Source organism: Euprymna scolopes, chromosome 12 (assembly GCF_053919585.1).
Source record: "Euprymna scolopes isolate OS-2025 chromosome 12, ASM5391958v1, whole genome shotgun sequence".
NCBI classification, from domain to species: Eukaryota; Metazoa; Mollusca; class Cephalopoda; order Sepiida; family Sepiolidae; genus Euprymna; species Euprymna scolopes.
The window spans coordinates 118,015,728-118,041,931 of record NC_136493.1 but is presented as its reverse complement, the minus strand read 5'-3'; the positions used below and the strand labels follow the sequence as shown (position 1 = coordinate 118,041,931).

The 26,204-nt window shown below is 31.3% G+C and overlaps 1 long non-coding RNA gene across 1 annotated transcript; it reads left to right on the top strand.

Annotated features, from left to right (window-relative positions):
• The first annotated feature begins 23,616 nt into the window (after positions 1-23,616).
• On the top strand, positions 23,617-25,106 carry LOC145291624 (uncharacterized). The gene is made up of 3 exons (XR_013869470.1): positions 23,617-23,835; positions 23,949-24,439; positions 24,652-25,106. It is a non-coding gene; the product is annotated as an uncharacterized LOC145291624 (long non-coding RNA).
• Positions 25,107-26,204: the final 1,098 nt, after the last annotated feature.

The window sequence follows — 26,204 nt, the reverse complement described above, 5'->3', positions numbered from 1 at the left end:
CATACATCATGAATAAAATCCTTAACTTGATTGAAGCAGCCAAACAAATGTGATTGAAATGAATGAGGCGAATGATACACTATTGATGTTTACATCCAAAAGAATAGTCAGTATCGTTTGTGCTGAATAAGTAAATTGAATTGTCACGGCTTAAATGTCGCGGAACAATGTCAGTTTTGCTGTAAATAATCCTCACCCGTTAAGAATCAACCATTCATTAGATCTACATTCATCTGAAAAAAATTATTAAATTTACTGTAAATAAATTAAATTAGATAAAAAATCTTTAAGCACCCCAAGGTTGGTACGATAGATATTCGATAAACAATAATATCACGTGCTATTTCTTTTTCTCACACATATTGACACACATACGTATGAATTGCGCAAGTACGGATAGGCATCATAATTCGTACTAAATGAATGCAAGATAAATATAATGCTTTTACTTACTTATAAGAACAACTGGTATGGAAAGCGTTTTTACATAAACTAGCTATAATTTGAATTGTTATGAGGGCATTAAATTTGAACTTCAATGTATGAATGAAGTAAAGTTTGAAAGACAATATAAAATTATAATCTAATTCAAAAGAAATATTCAAATTGATATCTAAGGATATAGATGCATTATGACACTGCTATGATCATACAAATTACGTTAATGTGAAGTCCGTACAGTTCGTCCTAACATTTGAGGTACAAATATTTAGATAATATATAGATATAACGAAATGTATCAGAGACTCCAACGCATGTGCCCGAGATTGGTCAATATGAAGGTACCTATTCTCCTCCGTGACAACGCTCGCTTGCGTGTTGCTCCAGGGACCATGCAAAAGCTAAACGAATTGAGATACAAGACGGCCTCATCCGTCATTATCACTGGACCGCTCGTCGATCGATTATAACATTTCCAAGCATCCCGACAACTTCCTGAACGAAAAAAGCTTCAAAAGCCGAAATGATGCCGAATTGGCCTTCAATCGATTCCACAAGTCCAGATTTCTACAGTAATGGAATAAATAAACTTATTTATTGTTAAGCAACTGTGTCATTTATTATGGCTGCTATTATGAATAATATAGTTTATTATAAAAGGAGTTTTGATTTTTTGAAGTTGAACCTCACAAACATGATCTTTTCTCTAACCTAATATTAATTTTGTTCAGTTTTGTTTGACAAAAATATGATTTAAAAATATAACTCACTTATTAAGTTTTTTCGCTTGAAAAATTGTTGCCAGGATAAAAGAGACATTGTTGCGCTAGGTCGTACTCCTTTAATATTTTACTTATATATTTTTTTAAATATGGTGTTATAATTATATTTTTAATGTTTTCTTTAATATTAATTTTGGTAGCATTTCTCCGCGTTCATAATCGGCGGCGCTCGGCCAAAATCGAGGGCTGACATCAGGTTCCCCCAAATAAAAACAGCCACCTTGTTTCATCTGCATCAAATTAAGCACAAGTATTATTATTATTATTATTATTATTATTATTATTATTATTATTATTATTATTATTATTATTATTATAATTATTATTATTATTTAATCTTTAGGCGTTATCACAATTTCTCTTTGATAACAATTTGCGGTGTTCTCTCGAGTCTGAGTGTAAAACAATCATCTCAGATTTCCAGTGCTCTTCAATTCTTTTGATAATCTTTGCAAAAAGAATTTGCGTTATCGCAACAGCAGCTTACACTTTTTTGTTGTCAGCAACGATTTCTCTTAATTGATTGAAACCACTATATTCAGACAATTTTCACATAGAACTGTAGAGATCTCCTAACTGCATTCTCATAAGTTGCTTTTTTAATATACCAATTTTCTCCAAAACATTAGCATGTTTAGTGTTGCGAGTATGTACTATTTGTCTATATAAATAAAAATATTATAAATATATGTATATTCATATATACTTATATAAATATATATATATATACATATCTGTGTGCATATAGATTATATGCGTGTAAATTTTTGTATTGATATGCATACATAGTCATAAATACGAATGTTTATATATATATATATATATATATATATATATATATATATATATATATATATATATATATATATATATCAATATAGACAAACAGTAAAGATCGTCCTTTGGATGTCGTCAGTTGTGCCTGGTTATGAGTTTCCTGGTCCTCTGATCGAGCTATCTCAGTTTCTGTCAAGTCCAACTTATGAGCGGTTCAGAGTATTTACTAGTGATACACCCCAAGTATTTATACCTTTTATTATGTTTTTGTTATACGATTTAGTTACAAGGAGTGTTCTTGTTTTTCTGAGGTATTCCTTTCCAATGTTTCGTTTGATTTAGGCTGCGTTGATGGTTTCAGATTTTTATTTATTTATTTATTTATTTATTTATTTATTTATTATTATTATTATTATTATTATTATTATTATTATTATTATTATTATTATTATTATAAAGGTTAAACTCTTCCGGTATTGCTATGTTAAAGTCCCTAGTTGAAGGGGAATATATTAATGTTTTCAACCAATTTTTCGATATTTGTCGTATGAAAGATCGAACTTTAAAACGATACTGATCTTGGTAAAATCCCTCGCTTCTATTGAAAGTTTTAGGCAAACATGCAAACATACATACAAATATATTTATATATTAGTAACTAAAAATTTGCGAACCAAACTGATGAAAAAGCTTGCCCTATCTCTGAATATCCTATATGTAAAATTTCAAATATTTATACCAGGATCTGTCTGAGTAATTTCGAAGAGACACCAGAGGTCAATTTTTAACTTTGACCCCTCTCATGCCCCCTTTAAATTTATTGTTTTGCGCTCAAATCAAGTTATTAAGTTAGATCCATGTCCAAGGAACCTATATCTAAAATTTCTAGAGTGTAGACCCAAAATTGTCGGAGGAATCTGATAGAGTTTTCAAAGGTAAACTCGTTGAACTTTGATCCCTTAATCGCCAATTTCATCGACTGTCCCTAATCTCAGTAACCGGCATATCAAATTTCGAGTCTGTAAATTAAAAAAATTACAGAGTTATTGCGTAGGGAAATGTAAACAGACACACACACAGACAAACCCACAAACACGTTCACTTATATATATATATATATATATATATATATATATGTATATATATAATGTCTTTTGTTTATATTAATTTCATAAGTGTAAATCAAAATATACAGCTACTGAATAAATAAAATATTGTAAAATGTATGCATTAATGTTCTTTGTTATAAATGCAGTTTATATACAGTAGAACTCCGATATACGGCATCAAAATCAATATCAACGTACAGTGCATAATACACATGAATACAATTAAAGAACATTATAAATAAGATCGAACATCAGAGCAACTACCCCTACAAGTGTCAGTATAAGAACAAACCGTAACATAGTTTCAAAACTCATACCACCGGCAGAACTATACTGTGTAAATCGCCTTAGTGCAGATTATTCAAATAGCAATATTTTACTAAATATGCGCCAAACAAAATGAAAATTATATCATCAAACGACTGCTTTGAGGGTACTTATTTCAAGATTCACCAAGTTTCTTTTGTAATTTATTATCGATGAATTTCCACTGTTAACCGCTTTTTTGCAGGTCTCTTAAATGTTTTTTTATGGCAACTGTATAATGTCTTTTCTTGCGAACTTTACGTTTCATTATATTTTTCTGTCACAGAATAATAAAGAAAAGTATATCCTTAGTAGCAGCTTCATATAAATTAATTATTTATTCACATATTTTTAAAAAACTAAAAACAACATTTGTCCCCTGAGTAAATAAATTGTTTGACCTTAAATCGAGTTATGGCTCAAGCAACGCCAACTATGTCCCTCCACAAGACATCGTTTGAAGTAAATGGCTCTCCACCCTCGTAAAACCCTGTTTTTAATATTGACCAGATATATTTAATTGGGGTAAGGTCTGGAGTACACGGTGGGAAGGTTATTTTAAGGTTAGGTTAAGGAATCCCATAAATTCAAGGATGGATGCAGTCTCCCCAAGCAGAATGGAATAGTACATTGTCAAGTATAAAAATAATCTGAAAACCACGTGACAATGGTAGGTCAACAAATTATGTCAACGAATGATTATCCAAAACGCCGTGTATGCATTGCCGGTAGTCTTTACACCCTCTGGAACTCAGCATCGCCTAACAAACGTATCCTCAACGATTTCCGCCATACACATGATACCTACACCTTGTTCGCGATGGTCTCTTTAACGGGTCGGAGTTTCGTTCGTGTTTCAAACTTTGGTTCATCTATCCAGAGCGTCAAGATTACCATGGGCCTCATTCCTAAACAGGATCTGTTGGAAATCCATTGTCATCAATTCCGTGTCAAAACCATTCGTTGTTTTCTATGTTGTTTGCTCAATGGACATCTTGGAAGAGGTGGTATGCTCCTTTAAGTCTCATTCAACGCATTGTATCCGGTCTGTCTGGATCTTGGAGCGATTCCAGCTTTTTTAACAAAGGAACCGCTGGTGCTGATTTTGTGTCGCTTCACTTCCCAACGAATTTTCCAAATATCACGATCGGAAATTTTTCTTTTGGTTCCCTTTTGTTTGGATTTGTGTTGGGATTGTTAAGAATGATCTCAAGGTTTTTGATTATTTTCCAGCTCATAGATAAACTATTTGATGAACAATACTTCTACGAGTCAAACAAGTATCCTTTGCTTTTCGATAACCTTTAATCGCCTAATGTTTTGGCGGTTTAAGAAGTCTGCAATAAATCGATGAAGAGTATAATTTCCTTGATAGAAAATAAAATTGCATTCATTCGTGAATATAGCATGAATTGTAATAAAATGTTGGGAACTAATTAACCTTATGTCAACACATGTTTTTCATGTTTTTTTAGTGAAATATTGATATTTTGCTTACATGCAATAAAGCGAATGACTGAGTTTACAGCTGAAAAGTGTTATGTTTACTGCTTCCTCTGAACGACACGATTCGCAGATTTCAAGTTGTTGACAGCAATCTATGCTCGACATTCAGAGTGTTTTCTCTATAAGATGCTTTATGGCCGTTTGAAATCAAACAAGAATGTTTGAAATAATGCATACTCTTAATCTAATCCAGTGCAGCTTTTTAGAAAAAAAATCAAACACGTATCGTTAAAAAATTCTTTAAAAGTACATTGAAGGTGTATGAATGATTCAAATACTCAAGATGCTAATCTAATAGTTGGATTTAACGTTGAACGTAGTGTTATTTTCCAATCACTGTTTTCATAATAGAATTAATTGACTGTTAGGAGGCAAATGTGCGGTTTTAATTAGTATAGGATAAATTAACTTAAGTGTAGCATCAAAACAGATACTACACTGTTATCTTAGCCCGAAGGCCTAATACTATTCCTGTTGTTAGTCACTTGCTTCACCTCAAAAGCAAAATGTGACACAACATCGTTTTTTAATATGGGAGAAAAATAGCTCCCTCAAAATAGGTAATCTTGAAGTATGAGAAATAAAAAAAAAACTTCTTTCGTATAAATGTATCAACTGACTAAGATCACAACACATAAGGTAAGCAGCACAGCCGATACTACACACTGATCCTTGCTTAAAGGCCAAATACATTTTCTATTTGTATTTTTTCCTCACAAAAGCCAAATGTGATACAATGTCGTCTTGAATGGGGGGGGCAATTCCAATTTGCCTATGAGGAGCATTCTCTAAACAGGCAAAAATAAAAATGACATTAATTTAGAAGCGTTTTCTCTCTATGGACTAAGGGCAAGTAACATTTGATTTGTACAATGTGATAAAAATAAAGGCACTGACTTATACAGTCATTATTATTCGAACGACTTGCTGAACTAATTATCTTATTTTTTGGAGAAAGTAATGTTAATTATTACGTATTCATAATTGATTCCATTATAATATTACGCAAACTTCTATTAATTGATAGTGAATATTATCGCTGAAATTCAGGATTAAAAATTCAATTTAACTCCGTGTTAAAAACGTGTATACCTTGTTATATAGTATTTTCGATGCCGATTTTGTTTTACCATGTTAACATATTATCTAATAGGTCAAAATTGAAATGAAAAAGCTACTTTGGCTGGAGTAAATCGATTAAATTCAAAGCATGCTCCACATATATTTTTTAACTTGAAGTCAGTTTTTTTAGCCTTTAATATCCGTCTGGTAACAGCTTAGACGGTAACGACGAAGTCTGAACGGCTAAATTACGACTATGGCTAAAGTGCTTAATACTTTGGTTTCGCTTACTTCTAATGAAACTGTATGTTTAAAACCATTACTATATATTGGATATAATACAATAATCAATCGATACTTTTTTCTATAATAAAACAATACGGAATTAGCTTGGATAAAAATATGATATACGAGCAATGTTTGTTACTCGGCGTTGACCGGTGAAGTCAATCCCCACGCAAAAAAGTAAACTACAATTGCTATTGGTATCCACTGCCAGTCCCGAACAATGTCGGACACAGATGGTCGTAGTCGAAATGTAACACTGTGGCTTTCACTTGTGATAACATGCAGGTACTCTTCGAATAAAAAAGGCAATTAAGAGAATGCATAAGTTAGTATGAAGTAATAAGATTACGAAAAATGTCTCATTAGATTAATAATGGAAATTAAAAAATGAATTCTCACTGTATATGAAGTTTTAAGAGTGATCAAAATCTGTGGAAGCAGTCCCACCTGTTTCGATTTGTTGTTCAAGTCTTCTTCTCCTTTTCAACTTTTCCACACATAGTATTGAAGCAAATTCTAGTATTATGTTGTCTTTTATAAACTCGGAAAAAACAATTCTGACTTTTTTCACTTCGCTTACGTTTTTGTTGTATTGTGAGATAATTAACGGTGTGTGAAATAGACACCCCTAATCCGTATGTTAGGAACGGTGTTCTGAATAGACATACCAGTATTCCCATGTAAAGAGCTGTTTTCAGAGTAGCCAACCAATTGTTATGAAGTAGGAAATTAATTCCCCAAAACTATGCCGTGAAATAATTGTCAGCATATCCACCTGCAAATGCTAAAAAAATAGGGGATGGCACTGTCTGTGGGAGAGAAGTAGATTTGTTTATCGTATGCCCGTACACCCCTTGAAGCTAGTGAATTACAGTGCATAAGCACTTGTCTCCGCAATGTTTGAATGAGATTTTCTTTATCAGAATAGTAGAAAATTTATGAAAGTCGTAATTCTGAATAAAATGATGGAGGAAGACTAATGTAGAATTTGTCTCCCACTCCAAAAACAAAGTTAACACGTGCGCTATGTGAAGAATCAACTAGATGGTATTGTGCACACATTTATTTTCAATTCAGCGACGATTGTAACAGATCGCCGAGGTTTTAATAAAATATATTTGAATGAAATACATAATAAACCTATCTATATTTTTTAAAAATATATAGCTAGTGTAACAAATGTTTAAAGTGAGCGAGCAAGAGAGATATTAAATAATTGCCCGTTTTTCTTCTATCGTCATCGCCAGGATTTTTTTTCTTTTGCTTTAGTATAAAAATGTACAAAACGAACGAGAGAGAAAAAGGGACAGAGCTAGCCAGAAAGAGAGCGAGCGAGAGAGTACAAGTAAGGTAAAATACACAGAGAAAGACAGGGAGGGCGAGGCAGAGAGGAAATGCAAACCTACGCCGTGAAATTTAAGAAACACATCAACTTATTAAAATGACAAAACTATATATAACTGAAAAACGTATGGATCAAAAGAAAGTATATTTGTATGAAACATAAGCGTTCGTTAAGCCTGCGACATTGTTAATCCAAAATATAGGAATAGTAAGAGCCCAGCCAATCAGATTGAGCGGAATTAGTCTGCGGAGACTTTATTATTTTTTAATCGGAAAATGAATATATTATTTTATGTTTATGAGTTTATGATCAAGTTTCGAAGTGTGAATACCCGTATCCATCTAAAGTGCAGACTTTCTCCTATTTACGATTAAGGGTAGTAAAATAACTTGCTGTTTCTATGGAAAACCAAGAACTACTTTCTCCAAAAATGTGTTGCTGCTTAGACAAAATGTAGTATTTTGTAATTACGAAAAAGCGTGTCTAAAATTGTGTTTTAAAGTTACATACGATATTGCCTAAGTCTACACATAATAAATGGTTATGTGGCATCTGTTGTTTCAAGCCTACGATATTTGGTTCAGACGGGAATTCCTGCAAATTTCATATATGGAGATAAGTGTATTTTAGGCCTGATAATTCTGTGCAATCAGCTTATGTATGTATGTCCTGTATACTTTATATATATATATATATATATATATATATATATATATATATTTATATATATATATAAGTATGTATATATATGTATATATATATAGTTTTATAACTTCAGATTCTGCTTTTATTGACTCATATATATATATATATATATATATAGTACTAGAACATTTATTGACGAGTGCTGAAATAATAACCTTATTATTTAAAACGCTGTTCTTAACATAGGGAGGGAAGGGTGTTTTGTTACTATTCTATACTTTAACCTTACAATTGAATATAAAAAAAGAAACATATCATAATACTTTAATTAAACTTGGAAATACCATTTAAAGAATAGCGCGGATCATTAAGTGCACTAGCACCATATGAATATATATATGTATATATATATACATATATATATATATATATATTTATATATATATATATATATATATATATATATATATATATATAGAGAGAGAGAGAGAGAGAGAGAGAGGAAGGGAGAGATATAGCGAGTAATAACTTGATAGGGGGAGAATTCAAATGTACGATTTCGTCATTCGGCAACCTAAGCTATATTTTTATTATTCTTTTACATTTAATTTAACACGATCTGCCGCTATTATGTTTGTAAGAGGCGGAATCAAATTACGTAAATGCAAGAAATGCACGCGCGTTTTCATTAAAATATGTAATTTTTTATAGTTTAAATTCAGAATTTATTTTGGTGCTAACAAATGATTGATCAGGTTTGTTATACTACAGATCTGTGACAATCTTTAATATATTATCCGTATCGTCATCACGGGTATACCATAGGTTTATTAGAAATAAACCTCATGCAACAACAACAACTGTCTATGTGTAGATACTTTAATTTATCTCCCTTCGATTGTTGAAGGATTTGACATAAGGGGGAGAAAAGTAAGATTGGAAAGCCAGTTGAAGGACACTCTGACTTGCAAATATGCCAGACAACAACGCGTTCATAGCAACAGCGTTTGGACGATTATCAATAAACTACCGCTTCCCGATAATAGATGGTGTTGCAATATTTTGGAATATAATGGGGGTGTTCTTTAAATTGTTGTCCACATCAGCAATAATTGGCACAAGGCCTGGACAGTGGGGATCTAAAGCAGACCCCCTAAAGTAGGGGCACTCCTGAAATTGCAAAAATTGCCTGACTAACACAGTCTGCATTCCCCGGTCGGGGCGCCTCAGGCGACAAGCAATAAACTTGCCCCACCGAAAAGCCCGGTGTCAAGACCTGGGGGGGTGTACCTCGTGGGAATTATCCAGGCCGTTTACCTCAGCCCGACAGGTGCTGATCCGGTGCCCAGCACCGCACGTGTCGGGATGAGTGTCAAAAACGGATCCTTGACGTGTACTACTTCCCTGTCTCCCTGAAGTCGAACCCCTAGGAGACACATCCCATCATTCATATAATTGGGTATCGTTCTATTTATAAACTATGCTGCTAGAAATTGAAAAATCGAATATATTCACGGCCTGTTACCAAACAATTAGACACCAGAAATGCTCCATAAATATAAAACCTTTCTGTAGCAATTTCGCATATGTTTTCGTCGTATTAGCACGGGAAGAATCTTTTGCTCTGTGGATTCCAACTCGATAACCGTCTACTGTAAACCAGTCACCTCCAACGACCTTTGTAGAACAACGAACCATCGAAAACTGTTCCATCTACTGCCAACCAGTCACCTCAAAAAACTTGCGTGGAACAACGGACCATCGTAAACTGTTCTGTCTATTACAAACCAGTCCCATCTCAGGACTTGTGAAGAACAAGGAACCATCGAAACTTCTGAAACTAAACATAGCTTATGCTTCTTGGGGTTATGGACGAACCGAGACTGTTACGAGGCGATTTCCTATAATAGCAAGAAAAACAGCAACATAGTGATGCCAAAAGTAACAACGTCATTCTAAACAAGATCTAAACATTGGATGAATATAGCTCTAAATCGAGTAAGAATAGTGGATACAGTTAAACGGTGAAAATTTTAAATATTATAAGGGCAGCTGATTACCATGTAGCCTACTTCTACTGAAATATAAGTATTTCCACCATCTGAATCAAATATATCCCAAATACGTTTTTAATCGAGGCTAATTGTAAAGCCATTATTCTCTTTGCAAATAAATATTCACGCTGTTTGCAAATTTCATATCTTCGTACAGGAATATGTATGACACGTTTCTCATATAAAAAGAGAACTCCTTTTTTATTACGAATAAGAAACTTACTTTTTAGCGTATTAACTTCCTTAGTATTTCCTTGCTTAATATATAGCGTATAAGGCACGGTGTGTTATGGTTTCAATGCACTTAAATTATTAAAAATTTCTGCATTTCATTCAACATTTTTTTTTTGCTTACACTTATGAGTATACATAAGTTATCAATTTTTCACGCATTTGTAAGTGTATTAATTAATCACATACAGTTATATTTGTCCATTTTACACGTAAGTTATAACCTACCACATATATTCGCATTGATCGTACGTGTTCTCTTATTAAACTCATTTCTATTCGTACGTACGTCATCAGCGTTCACACCCATTATGTCAGTAAGTACATTTATGTCATTCATATAGTTTTTCTTGCATTATTACTTATCATATCATTTTTCTCAAACGTACGTTATCACCTTTCACGCAGGCATATGATCGTGCATACGTTATCAATATATATAAGCATTTATGTTGAACGTGCATTATTACTTTTCATGCATATATGTTTTACATATATTTACACTTTCCCAATTTATCATCGTACATACGTTATCATTTGTCACTCATTTATGACTTTTCACGTATGTATCTATGTTAAGTGTATGTGTAGGTACGTATGTACGTAATAACATTTCGCCGTACCTGGATATATCGCTGAACATACGCGTGAGTATGTTTTATCTAAATACAACTTTCTTTAGAAGGAATCAAAATATTTGGCATGTTCAATATCAGATAGAATAAGACATATGTACGCCATATATTTTGAGGAAATAAAAGTGTGTAGAGTAATTTTATTTTATACAAGAGGTGCTTATAAAATTAGAAAGACAATTCTATAAATAATTAATTTCTATGGATATAATGTATATAACTACTTCGTAGTATATATTACAGTATACATAGATATATTTATAATGTATTGCTGAGTTCATTAATTTATCAGTTTACATTGCGCATACATCGGGGATTTTTTATATGAAAACTGTATCTGAAGATTGTTATAAATATATATATATATATATATGTGTATGTATGATTACCCACACATACACACATATATATATATACACACACAAGCACCCTTATATATGTATATATATATACATATATGTGTGTGCGTGTGTGTGTGTGTGTGTGTGTGTGCAAATGCGTGCCTTACCTTACTAGCACGTGTGCATAATTCAACAGGTGGGTCGTGGAACGAAATGAATGAAGAAGGAAGACACACAATGGCGTCCTTATTTCTTTATATGCCTGCAATGTTATCACCTGATATGCAGATGAGATGCTCCTGGTTGGAGATAAAAGAGGCTTGATTTTTTAGAGGGTACGTTCAATTTGAATTTGGATTTCGAAGAAATAAGTTTAATTAGCAGATATGCGTTACGGATACGCAAGTTTGGAAGTTGGAAGTTTGGACAACAGTGTCAGACTTATCCAGGAAATTATCGGTGTTACGGCAGAGGAAATAACACTGAAGTTATTGAATTACAATATATATTATTGTTTTTGCAGCTCAATCCTAAGAATACGTTTAAAAACTCCAGAAAAATCATGAAACTAACTATAGTCTTACATTCACACTGGAAGTAAATATTAACAATAGATAAATTTCTTAGACCGACAAGTATACTTTTCCATCTTTCACATGATATTATATTAATTTTCAATTACCATAGCGCATGTAGCAAACAACAATATTGACAAACACTGAATGCACGCGTATACAATATATCCTGATCCAGACAAATATTTTACAAATTAATTAACCAAAATTAAACAAACTGTACTAAGAACAACTTTCCATAAATATTCGATCTACACTTAACTTCGATATAAACTTCATATATGATAACACGAAAACCTATATCTAAAACCAATAAAGCAAGCTTTATTAGAAACAAACTAACTCTATACGAACAATAAATATAAGGAAAAAATAATGACGAACTGCCAAAAACAATACACTAAAACACAACAAACAAAATAAAAAATAAACTAATAATATACAATAAAAAATTAAATAGATTAAACTTATTAATTAATAACAATAGCATTATAAACCCTATACTCAACCATATCAATCCAATTTCTGAAAAATTCTGTTGCGTAAAACGAAGTCTTTAACACTAATCAGCGGTTTTATTTGATACATCTATTGGACGTACAAAGACAATGCTCTTCATACGCCTAACATAAACTTGTCTAAAAACCGACTAAACATAATCTTCCGTAGTCTCTCCGCTATTATATATGCATGAAGGGTGTTAATATAAATTGCTCTAAAAGAATTGATCCTTACGAGAAGACAACGCTAGCTGTACATATAAGACTATGTACGCATTCTTATTATATTGTTTAATATTCTGTAACGTATTTTTATGAATATATCGTAGTTATTTTATGCATTTGTTATTAATCCTTAATCATTGGAGTGTCTGCAAGGAAAGTGTGTTTAGACTGCTTAATGGTTTCCACGCTTTTTTTAAATGCTTTCAGAAAATATTCTCATGCGTGTAAATGATATTTTTCTACGGTGCATACTTAGTACATAAAAACTTTCCATCATTTTTCTAGATCTTGCTTCCTGCCGGTTTATAAAAAAACATGTAACCAAGTTCAGAAACATAATAGAGTGTATGTAATTTATTTTTGTATGACGCTTTGAAAAGCTATAATATGTTTGGGGTTAACTAGTTGTCAAACGCTAAATATTTTCACACATGGTTTTCTAATTTTTAAGTGTCTATAGTAATTAGCTTACGATATGGAGAACTATATTTATATTTTTATAATCAATTAACACTATGAAGAAAACCTCCTATATTTTGTGGCTTCACAATTTGCAATCTATAAAACTATAAATCTAATCAAGGGATTAAATTGCATTACGATTTTGTTATATTAGAAAATGCATTAATCTTCATATTAAGAACGAAAATATATGATTTACGAGTAAGACATTAATGCATTAATGAAATACAACAAGTTTAAATCGTTATTAATCGAACATTATAGAATAATATTTTATCAATTTTTTTGATCAAATTTATATATATATATATATATATATGTGTGTATATATTGTCAAACAATGACAAAATGTAATTGTTTTTTTTTCAAACATGGCATGAATAATAATGTTACATATTACAAGTTAAAACACAAAAACGATCTAAAATACATAGTTTGATTAATTTATAATCAAATGAGAAATGAAAATGTATCTACATATCCGATTTGTCCTATTTTGTAGAAGTATTCAGCAAAAAAAGTACACAATAATATTATATATACAATGTATTATTGTTATCATATCATGTTACTTTTACTTTATAATGCGACTAGACTGCTAAAATATATCTGCACGGTAAATGGGCGACGAAGTGATATTTAGAATAGCTAATTCCGATTAAAATGCATTTGTTAATATGACACATTTCCTCTATATGGAGTTTTCTATAGACATACACCAAATCTATAATCAAAATCTAAATTACGAACCGCGTAGATGAATACGTAATCATTGTATCGTAGATACAATATGTAATTGCTGATATCATTGTTATTGATTTTTTGTGTTTATGGTGGACATCAAGATTTACTGGTGCCACATCCTGATAGAAAATAAGTGTTCAATTTAATTATATCACAAAAGAACGTATCGAGGTGTTTAATTAAATAATCAGATTTTCTTGTCCGAAAAATATATAGCAATTGATTATCTCATGATAATCATGCATATGATTATATCTATATTGTATAAGTCATTTTCGTATTCGCACAGAAAATACTAAATTAATTAAACTGCATATCAAATTAACAAAAGATAAGTTGTGTTATTAGAAGTACATTTCTAGAGAGCATTCATGCCGAGTGTATTTAAATGACTTACTGATTTATTAACGAGTATGTGTTACATTTGATGCAGCAGAAATATTGTTCTCTATTCATTATTTGGAAAATGTGTGTTACTGTGTACAAAATTTGGCACTGGACTATATTTTTTATTAGATCCGTCTGTCTATTTTTAAGCTAGCATTAATTCCACAATAATAATAATAATAATAATAATAATAATAATAATAATAATAATAATAATAATAATAATAATAATCAAATGTAATCAAATGTAATCACAAACAACGGGTAAAATAATCATGTTTATTAAGAATAATTAAAAAAAAAACATTACTCAAAAACACATATAAAGCATAAACAGCCTGCGCAAAATGATATAATATATTAAGGTTAATACATTAAAACGTAATTACTTCTATACTAAAGCTATGGGTCTTTCTGTTAAGGAGAGGTGCGAGCGACCTAATGTCCAGCCAAACAGGAGAACAATGGGTCCCAGGAAAAGGTTACCTAATCTACATCTAGGCAAACGAAAATAACCAATTGAATCCCCGGACTTGTAGCTACCTGGAGCCATGACGTAAATCGGTCATGGGGCAGACGGAAAACCAGCAACAAGTACAATAATAAGCTGGCGAGGAAATAGGTTAAGAGGTCGAAGAGATATCAATAAAAACAGGAGATAAACCAAGCAACAGGCAAAGAGTCATGAAGACGGACCGCTACGGGACAAATTGACACAGTTCGCGACAACCCCCACAACAAACCCCCCACCGACGTCATTGCGTTGAAGTGTGTATATCAAATATATCCTGAAATAAACTAAGTATTTTTTATACACAAAGTGTTTCGTATTCATTGATAAATGAAATAACTGTTCATTTAATCTCTAGATGATCTCCAGCCAGACATTTATGTAACATTTCAAACTGGTTCTTACACATCTGATACTATACTGCTTTTTAATTCAGTAGAGGATATAGTTGCAACACACATAGTCGATGTTAAATGGCATGAGTAAAAATATTAGGAAATATAACCAAGGAAAGAAAAGACAAGTTCAGACTATATCAGTGTTTGTAAAAAAAAAAACTGAAACTGTTAACATAAGATATATACACCTTAACTTTTAATCAATCAGATGAAGTTATTATAGAAATCCAGTGTTTGGAAAGGTTATTTTAAATTATAAAGTGTTAACAAATTACGTGCCGGTTTTACAACAAAGGCTCATTAACTTCACATAAGTCACTTGAAGATTGCCCTCATATTGAGTAGTCACCTATTTCACTCTCCACTGACAAAATAAAAACTTTAGCAAACACAAAATAGTTCTCTTTGTGGCATCAAATAACCAACACCTAAATAAATCGTATCGGTTTACAAACACTTATATGCAATACATTGTTTGTAATGAAAATTTAATGCATGTTATTAAATTATATCCTGCGATCGCATTTATTAATTAGAATCGGATTTTTGCTTGTATTAAACAATCTGAGCTTTATTTTCTTTTACTGAAATCCGGTTCACTTTCTGTATGTTTATTATTGTAGCGTCTCTATTTATGTATTTTGGTTTTATTGATTACCTCAAATATGACACATTGATACGTTAATGTAACGAGCTACTGCGAGGAGACTGCATACATGTCACTATGCAGAGGGTTATCTATTGAGATTTCTGTTCACATTACATGACATTTCTGCAAGCAAGTACAATTATCAAAGGAAACATAGGGAGGTTTTTAATCGCACAGTTCTTGGATGAAATTAATACCATATAAGTTTTTTCTTGCATCTGTAAGCTCAACAGTAAATTGGATTGAATTTGCCGCCTTTCGTGTTTGTAGGAATTTAATACCTCCCATTGTATCTATGTAAGACGGAGAGCATCCAATTTTAATAAAAATACATTCGTTTAACACTTCTTTGTCTGACATGTAGTCTTGATATAAATTGATACATTCACATCAAATCCTTGAGCAAGATCGGTCAAAAAATGATTGAATCATTTAACCACTGTCTCTATCGGTAGTTTCATGGAAAGTGCTCTTCTGAGCCCCAATCTATAGACCCCATACCAAACTGTTCCGAAAAAATTGTCACGCAGTAACCATAATCAATAATCTCTGTTACATGATGAGGGTTGTCCCCTTTTCATGTAAGTATTAAAATAGAGAGATTACTTAAAATGAAAATAAAATGAGAGAAAACAGAAATCATACCTTGGATATAAGTTTGAAAGAACAATAGCTTTAAATGGAATGTTCAGTAAATTGTTAATTCCGATGAAATAAATAATAAATAAACTATTCATTGTTAAAGAATGTGGATAATAAAATATGGTTTAAATGAATTAGATATGCAGGTTAAATTCCTTTGTGAAAACAACAAAAGAAAAAATAGGTTATTGGGAAATCAGAATGTCGGAAACTTGCAAATCGCGCATGTGGTGGCACTTGAGTTTGGTCACGTTGGCCGGACATGCATGGATTTCTCAATATAGGAAGTGAGAGTTAATTAGTTAGTTGGAGAGTTAGTGAGAAACTCAGAGGGAGTTTGAGATCGACAGACATGGGGTTTCAATCGTCTAGAAGCGAGACGATCACTTTGAAACTTAATATGTGAACCTTTGAATTCCTGAACGCAAAGCCACCAACCGGTTCAAGTGGTTCAATGTGTTTTATAACTTCGTCTCCTGTGTCCATCATTACATGAAAAAGGTATTGTCTATTTATGTGTACAATCTATTTGAAATTCATCATCTAAAAAATATATGTGTTAGGAAGTATATGTGTCTATTTATGTTATACAAACACTCCCGTTTATACGAACTGTCAAAGCATAAATGTCAACCTGTCAATCCATCGGCATAAATGCAAACCTCTCTATTATCGGTCTGTCTATCTAGATAGCGAATCACCTCTCAAAGTTTATTTATATGTTCACTCATTCTCTCTCTTTATATCTACGTGTTAATGTCCACATATCTTCTCAAACAATGTTAATGTGTTAATGTCTCCATCCCATGTCTTACAATATGAACACTTACAACAGGAATCTCTCCTAAGACTGGCTATCACTCTTAAGACTCATATCCTTCTAAACATGTAAACAAAAGAACATACATTATCCTTACTAATAAGAACTCACGTGACATACGCGCACAAGTGGTTCCTTCGTCTAATAATAATAACTATATAACATTTCCTTCAATCTTTATCTGTACCTTAAACAAAACGTAGGTTCCATGAACAAAGGTTGTTGTCTTAGAACTGCACTCCTGTTTAAGTCTGTTCCATTTACTTGTTTTTCAGTTGATTTTGATATTGTTGTCTTTAAGTCTAACACAAAAGAATTCTTGCAGATCCGTTCCCTTGAATAATCTAATTTTCCAATTTTCTCCTAGTAACGATTGCCACGATATATTCCTATTGTATACGCATATTCATTAACATGTATCCTCGAGTAATCTCTAGATGTTTTGTAAAAGAATCCACCACAGTGCTGTAAATATCTTTCTTCATTAGCTTTGCGCAATTTTTACCTCATTTTATTAAATAATAATCAAATTGATATTAACTATATTTATTTGAATTACCTGCTGTGTATAATTTATTAAAAATTGTCAAAAACAAATTCCAAAAATGCTTAAGAATAACCGATGTGAGTATAATATGTCTAAAGCTCAAAAATGCGTTCATACGTTACAAGAAAAATAAATAAGTAATGATCTTTTTTTTAAATGTAACGTCTAGCTGATTCTATCTATCTGTTGACTATTACTTATAAATAAATAAGTATATAATTAGAACAGTTGAATATATTGAACATTAACATGTCTATTTAGCTCATTAATAAATCATTTACTAAATAATATAAACTTGTAGATACTAATATAAACATTTAAGATACCGATAAACAATGTACATTTGATGTGACTCATATAATATTAACATAAAGAAAAGATCGTAACGATTAGTAACTGATAATAAACATTGTGAAATTCATTATTTAAATTTTCAACACTATGGGAACTTTTAACAACGGCGAATAATTTCATTCATCAGTGCATTGCAAATACAGAAGAGTATTCATTGTCTGAAGCAAAATATGGCACAATTTTACAAACGTTGGGGAAAACCAGCTCCCCAAAAGATGACCCTGGCAGTTGCAAAAATACAAAGGGCATTTGTATAAAAAATGGACTACGATACACTTTAATTAAATGTAGCAAGAAAATAGATTTTGGATCTTACACGAAGAAAACATACCGTATTTCTTAAACCCTTACAAGATTATAAAATAAATTGATATATATATATATATATGCATATATATACAAATTGTATATTTATGTAGCATGTGTTCATTCAGTCAGTCAGACAAGTATTGTTAAGAACACACATTCTTTTAATTAGTTTCTCTGTGCATTTTCGATTTTCAAATTTTATTCCGCTAATCTATGAAAGAAAGTTCGATATTCATATTCATCAACTGAGTTGACATATATATATATATATATATATATATATATATATATATATATATATATATAAAACACTAGTGTATGTAGGTATTTAATTATTATAGTAAAAAAATAATTATATATATATATATATATTTAGTAATGTGATTGATAATTTAATAATCAAATTAGAATTAGATTAAAAATCCGTTTCATAAGAAGGAACAACAACAAAATGAAATTATTGATTTTGTCGTTGTTCCTTCTTATGGAACGGATTTTTAATTTAATTCTAATTTGATTTTTAAAATATCAATCACATTACTAAATATTAAATTAGCTCTAGAATATTTACCTATCGAACTTTTTATATATCTAAATTACAACGAGCACTTTTCTTTCCCTGTATTTCAATTAAACTAGTAATTTTACTATTACATTAAAATACACTCTGCTCTTTAGACTATTGTTCTAATCTCCTTTAAATTATATATATATATATATATATATATATATATACACACACACACATATATATATATATCTGGATATATAGATATGTATATATAGAGGGTGAAAATTAGTAATTGTAAAGTATGAATCAGATTCAAAGGGAGAAAAAAACTACACTCAACTTGATCTTTTCAGAAAAGATAATCATTTATTTAATATTGACAAATAATATGAATAATACTTGATAATGAAAGTTTCCTTTTGATATTGTCTATTCATCACCAGAAATGGAGCTAATATAGGGTACGACACTAATATAAACTAGGATTTTTGTAATAAATAAGGTGTAAATAACTATAAAAAACATTATAGTTTTCGAAACGATCTTGCACGAAATTTTATTTTGGTTGGTGTTTGCTTTTGAAAAATATTTACAATTATCAATCATTATCCTCAATATTAATACAGATCTAGTATACATATACCTATTGAGCTTATTATATATCTACAGTACTATAGTCTGTATTCCCTTAAAAATATTTTTACAATAAATAAACACACATACGTATATATATATATATATATATATATATATATATATATATATATATATATATATATATATATATATATATATAATGCTGAAAGTATGTGTCTGTGTGTTAGGTCACGAATAGACTCCTATATGGTTCACTATTTAAAAAAAAAAACTGATTACATATAATGATAGAAGATGTACCGAGACACAGGAATGGGTAAGTTTTGATCTGGCAGAACGTTGATTCATTAAGATTGTGAGGTCTGCGTTCGCCCCTGGTCCACAATGTATGGAAATAAAAAAAAATACATAAATTAAAAAAATAAAAAACGTTTACAAGTGTTTTTGATATAGATGCACAGGAGAATACTTTGATAAGTATGTTTTAACTTATATAGGGATGGTATAATAAAATTGAGGTGTCTGCGTTCGCGCCTGGCCTCCATAGAATGGAAATAGGCACACACTTTAATAAAGACTTTTCACATCTATCTGCGTAAGTATACTTTTATAATTATGTTTCAGTTTGGAGAAATATTGTATAATAAAATTTTGGGGTGGTCGTTCGCACCTGACCTCCATAGAATGGGAATATTTCACAAAGTTTAACAAGGTTTTTTTAATATAGATCCACAGAATATTTTGATAAGTGTTTCAGTGAGAACATGCATGGTATAATAAGTTTTGGGGTTTTTATGTTTTATTTTTACTTTCATCATATGTTTCTTTACTTTCCTCATATTTTGCTTTGGTTTTGAAATGAATGGCTCTCGTCTTCAGGAGGTCTCAAGTTTTGACAAGCTTCTTGGCTTGACCATTACTCCTGATCTTAAATGGAACACGTATATCAAATCTGTTGACAAGGCCGCTGGAAAAATGGTGGGATCTTTCTATCGATCCGGTAGATATCTTACTACTGATGCTATTCTCTATCTATATAAGAGCCAGGTACGTTCAAGGATGGAATACTGTTGCCACATCTGGGCAGGAGCTGCTAGAAAGGACTTGGCTTACCTTGATAGAATTCAAAATAGACTTCGTAGCCTCGTAGGAAATGTTCTTCTCTCTTCCTTGCAACCTCTATCTCACAGAAGAGATGTTGCGAGTTTGTCTCTAATGTATCGTTATTTTCATGGAAAGTGTTCGACTAATCTTCAATCCATGGTCCCCCCCTCGCCAAACTTTTACACGAAACACTCGTCTAGCTGTAAACACTATCAATAATCCCCCCACTCTTTATCTGTGCCTAAACCTAAATGTAGATTCCATGAACAAAACTTCTTTCTTAGAACTGCACGCCTGTGGAATTGTCTTCCATTTTCCTGCTTTCCGACTGACTACAATATGGTTGTCTTCAAGTCTAACGTAAACAAGTTCTTGATGAGCCGTTCCATATAAGTTATCAAATTTTCCATATTTTCATTACTAATGATTACTATATTGTCCAAATTCTACTGTACACTCTTTAACCCTTATCCTTGAGTGGAATCTTGGCCTTGATAATGTGGTGATGCCTATGTAAAAAAAAAAATTATAAAAAAGTACCCTGAATTCAACCCAAATATATATATATATATATATATATATATATATATATATATATATATATATATATATATACTAGCAAAAGTACCTGTTGTTGACTGGGTTCAAAAACAGCCTACAGAAAATAGACTCTGATTTATGAAAATATGATAGGTTATGAAAAGAAAGGATTGTAAATTTAGGTTAAATTCAGGGTATCAAAACCAAAGTAAAATATGATGAAAGTAAAAATAAAACAGATAAACCCCAAAACTTATTATACCATACATACCCACACTGAAACACTTATATATATATATATATATATATATATATATATATATATATATATATATATTTATATATATACATATATATATATACATATATATTTATATAAATATATATATATATATATATACATATGTATATATATATATATATATACATATATAACTTGAGAATGCGTGTGAAGACATATGCTATACGTTGCATTATGTCATGATGCAGATTGTAATAATATTTCATGCGGAGAAATGCTGTTAAGGAGTCAAAATGGTAAAATTGGTACGTGGGAATTATCTGTTTTCTTACGTTTTCACAAGTGCCCATGCCCGAATCGTTTTTAATATGTTATGTAAAAGTGTTGTGGAGAGATGCGAGCTAGCTAATGTCCAAGCAAACGAAACTAAACAATTGAAACCCCGGGCTGGTGACGACATGGATACAGGACGTCAAATCGTTTATGTATCAGATCAGGCAAACGAAAATACACAATTAAATCCCCGAGCTGATATCGACCTGGCTCCATGACATTAAATCGTTTATGGGCCAGAGGCGGCAAACGAAAATTAACAATGAAATCTCCGGGCTGGTGACGACATGGCTCCATGATGTCAAATCGGTTATGTGTCAGACCAGTCAAACGAAAATAAATAATGGAATCACCGTGCTAGTGACTACCTGGATCCATGACATCCAATCGTTTATGGGTCAGAGGAGGCAAACGAAAATATACAATGAAATCTCCGGGCTGTTGACGACATGAGTCAGTGACGTCAAATCGGTTATGCGTCAGACCAGGCAAACAAAAATAAACAATGCAATCCCCGGGCTGGTGACGAACTGGGTCACTTGCATCAAATCGTTTAAAAGTCAAACCGAGTGCGAGCGAAAAGTGTTAATAGCGAGCTTGGGAAGAACTGGGGAGGAGGTCGAAGATACTTCAATAAAAGAGAAAAAGATAAACAAAGCAGGAGACATTTGGAGAGACGTACAGCTGAGGTACGAAATGTCATATTTCGCGACCACCCCTACCACTAACCCACACCGCCGTATTTGTGTATGAAATGTGTACATTAAATCTATCGTAAAATAAACTAAGTCTGTTTTTATGAAAACAAAGTATTTCGTATTCATTGAGAAATGAATTACCTGCCTATTTTTATCGTTGGACGATCACCAACCATACATATATGTAACATACGTATATTTTGGTTACCGAGACCACATTTATTAAGCGACAATAATTAAACAAAATAACTTCGCGTTACCACGGAAACACAACGGGGTCGTCCATTGAAGAATAAGAAAACACAAAACAAAAACATATAACTTATCTACAACAGACACACTATTGAAAAAAAAGACAAAAAGAGACGAGTACAAAAGCAAATCCAAGAGTTTCATTTTTAGAAAGAAAAAAAAAGAAAACAAATAAGAAAAAAATAGAAAAGAAAACAAAGACGTAAGTCGAATCCGATTATTTCTTTACTTGTTTCTGCTCTAAGGTTATTTGCATACATATTAGGGTAGGTCGATTTTGGAACTTTAAATAGGTCAATAGATGGAAAGTTGTGAAATAACACCCTAAATCACCTGACAAAATTTTTTCCCCAAAAATTTTGTATTTTTTTGCGAAATTGAATTTAAAGACATCAATATTTGCAATCTTAGTCGTAATTTCGCTGACACCGGAAATATGTACCCATAAAATTAAATCCGAGGTTAAACTAGAGTAAAATAATAAAATCTATTAAAGAATTTATTTTTTAAAGTTTATTATCTATTTTCATATTAATTTAAATAAAATGACCAAAAACAAAAATAAAATATATTAAAATATATAGTTTCAAATAAAATGACGACTTAGTAAAAGAAGTTTTATTTATTGGATATTTTTTCGACTTTCACCGGTAGTATTTATCTGCCCTTTGTTTACATTTTTAAACCTTCGAATTCACACGAATTAATTTAAGAAAATAAACATACTATTAAAATAGTTCATTTAACAAATTAAACATACTATTAAAATATTTAATTTAACAAATTAAACACAACTATTAAAATATTTAAACTTTTTATAATTATTTTCATTTATTTATATTTCAAAATTCAGTGTTTTTTTAAAGGCTGGTTTTAGTTTACGAATTAGTTTTTGAACTAAACTGTATTGATTGGTAAGGAAAACATTTTTTTTAAAATAAATTTTGAAATTTATTTCCAATTTAAAAAAAATATTTTCGTGTGTTATCTGATAATATTATATATGTGTGTGTGTTTCTTTTTACAGATATTTTAATTTTAAAAATGGCTGGAAAAAACCCTGGAGTTTCCACTCGAAGTAAAGGAGCAATTAAATGTTCAGGTTTACCATCACCTTTGGATTAAACAGAGCCACCAACCTTTAGGCAAATAATTCAATATAGCTATTTTTTAATGAACACCTATCCCCATCTTTCTTGTTATGGTATTTCGAAATTAATAGCAAATGACGTGATAAATATTTGGAAGGCTGTCAACCCTCGTTTGCCTTTGTTAAATGAAAATAGTGTTGTCGTCAAGGTGAATATGCTCTGCTTTCAGAAGGCAAAGCAAATAAATAGAAAACATCTACCTGCTGCCCAAACAAAATTCTGGAAGGAAAAAATAGATACATTATTTGATATTTCATCATGTTCGTGCAAGCTTCCCATTTTAAGTTGTGACAATATTAATGTCAAATGCGACAAAGAAAATTGCCAGACCAAGCACATCATCTGCACTTGCCCTCTGAAGCGAAAAGTAAGTTATTTTCTATTTTTATTTTTGAATTTATTATGAAAGGGATAACTTAATGTCTAAATTATGTAAATTTTGAGAAAAAACATTTCCACAGTTGATATAAATATTTAAATCAATTTTTTCATTTTATTTTACATGTAAAATATTTTTAATTTAATATGTTAAACTGTATTTTTAATCTTAGTAAATTTCATTTTAATCTGATATTCCAGGTTCCTACAGAAGACCGAGAATATTTAAAAGACCAAAGGAGTAAAATAGGGCCCAAGGGCACATTCCAACTTGGTCCAATAGATAAAACCGCAATAAAAAAAAGTAAAAGAAAAGGAGAAAGAGAAATGAAAAGAAAAGAGGGCTTTGTTCAAACATTTAGATGGCACCACAAAAAGCCCCACAACATTCAGTGGTCCATTGGGTAAATTATGTGCAAATGATTGCCATAATTTACCACAAATAGCATTTTCCGCTGTTGGGAATCCCTTGGAGTGTGAATTTGAAGACAAGGATAGCCTAAGTAGTGACCAAAGACTGCTCTACGAGTATACAGTTGGGATTTCTAGAGGTAAGGTAGACCCTAGATTTGTATCCTGGAAAATTGGACCATTGAACCAGGCTAGATGGTTAACATTGGCTATCAGGCTCATGTGCCTATGGACTCGTGGGACATATCCGCAAAATCTTTCAACCAAATTGCATAGTTTGATCAATTTTATTGTAAATGTATATGCGATTTGTTGGTTTGACATTAAAAAAAATAACAAATTCCACCACCAACAAATGTACATTTATAATATGATTCGGAGAACACAGAAGCAAGCAACTGAAATTAAAAAAAATTACACTTAAAAACATTCAGTTTAATGCTTTTGCATTACTGCCAGAAAATATTTTATTTTCTATGGTAAAATCAGATGAACTTGAAATAAGAGAAGAGGGAATAAAAAGAATTTTACCATTAGGTAAGTTAATATTTCTTCATATAAAACTTACATCAATTTATTGTGCCATTTTAAAGATTACATTTAATTTCACCAAATCTTATTAAAGCAGTATAAATTGCATTTAAAGATTAAACTCAAATTATTTTTTATATTGTTTCAGAAGAGGGGAACCAGCCAAGAAAAGACTTAAAAAGATCCCGATGATCAACTTCAAGGCTCTACACTGGACAAATTTAATAGATTTGTCAGTAAATGGAGTCTGTGAGCCACCACTTACACAAGACTTTTCTGACAGTGAATTAGAGAGTTCATTGTTAACAGGCGAAAAGCTTGACTTGCCAGATTTCCCTTCACATTCTCAAGGTGTTGAACGAGCTGTTAAGTTGGTGACAAAGGCTTCTCAATGTGTATACGGCTTTGAAGCAAGGCACCGGCACATACTTGGGAAAGTTTTGTGCCAACAATTAAGACCCGCTTTTTCATCGAAGGGCTCTTATTTAGAACATTTTGATTCTTTATATTAAAAATAAATAATTATTTGTTTTTCCAAATTGCTTGTTGTATTTTCATATCAGGAAAAAATTTTTGTCAATACATTCAACAATTTCTGTTTAAAAAATAGAATTTCAAACTCTGCGCAGTTAAGTGGGGGGGGGCTTAAATTTCAATTTGAAATTTTTTTATAATTTTGTTTCAAATTATATTCCCATCAAATAAAATAAGATTTCTTGGCTTAAATGCTGAAATTATTTAGTTTGGAGATCAATATTTAGGCTAAATCCACCAAAATCGAGGGTTTTTCCGCCCGTATTTATTTAAAATCT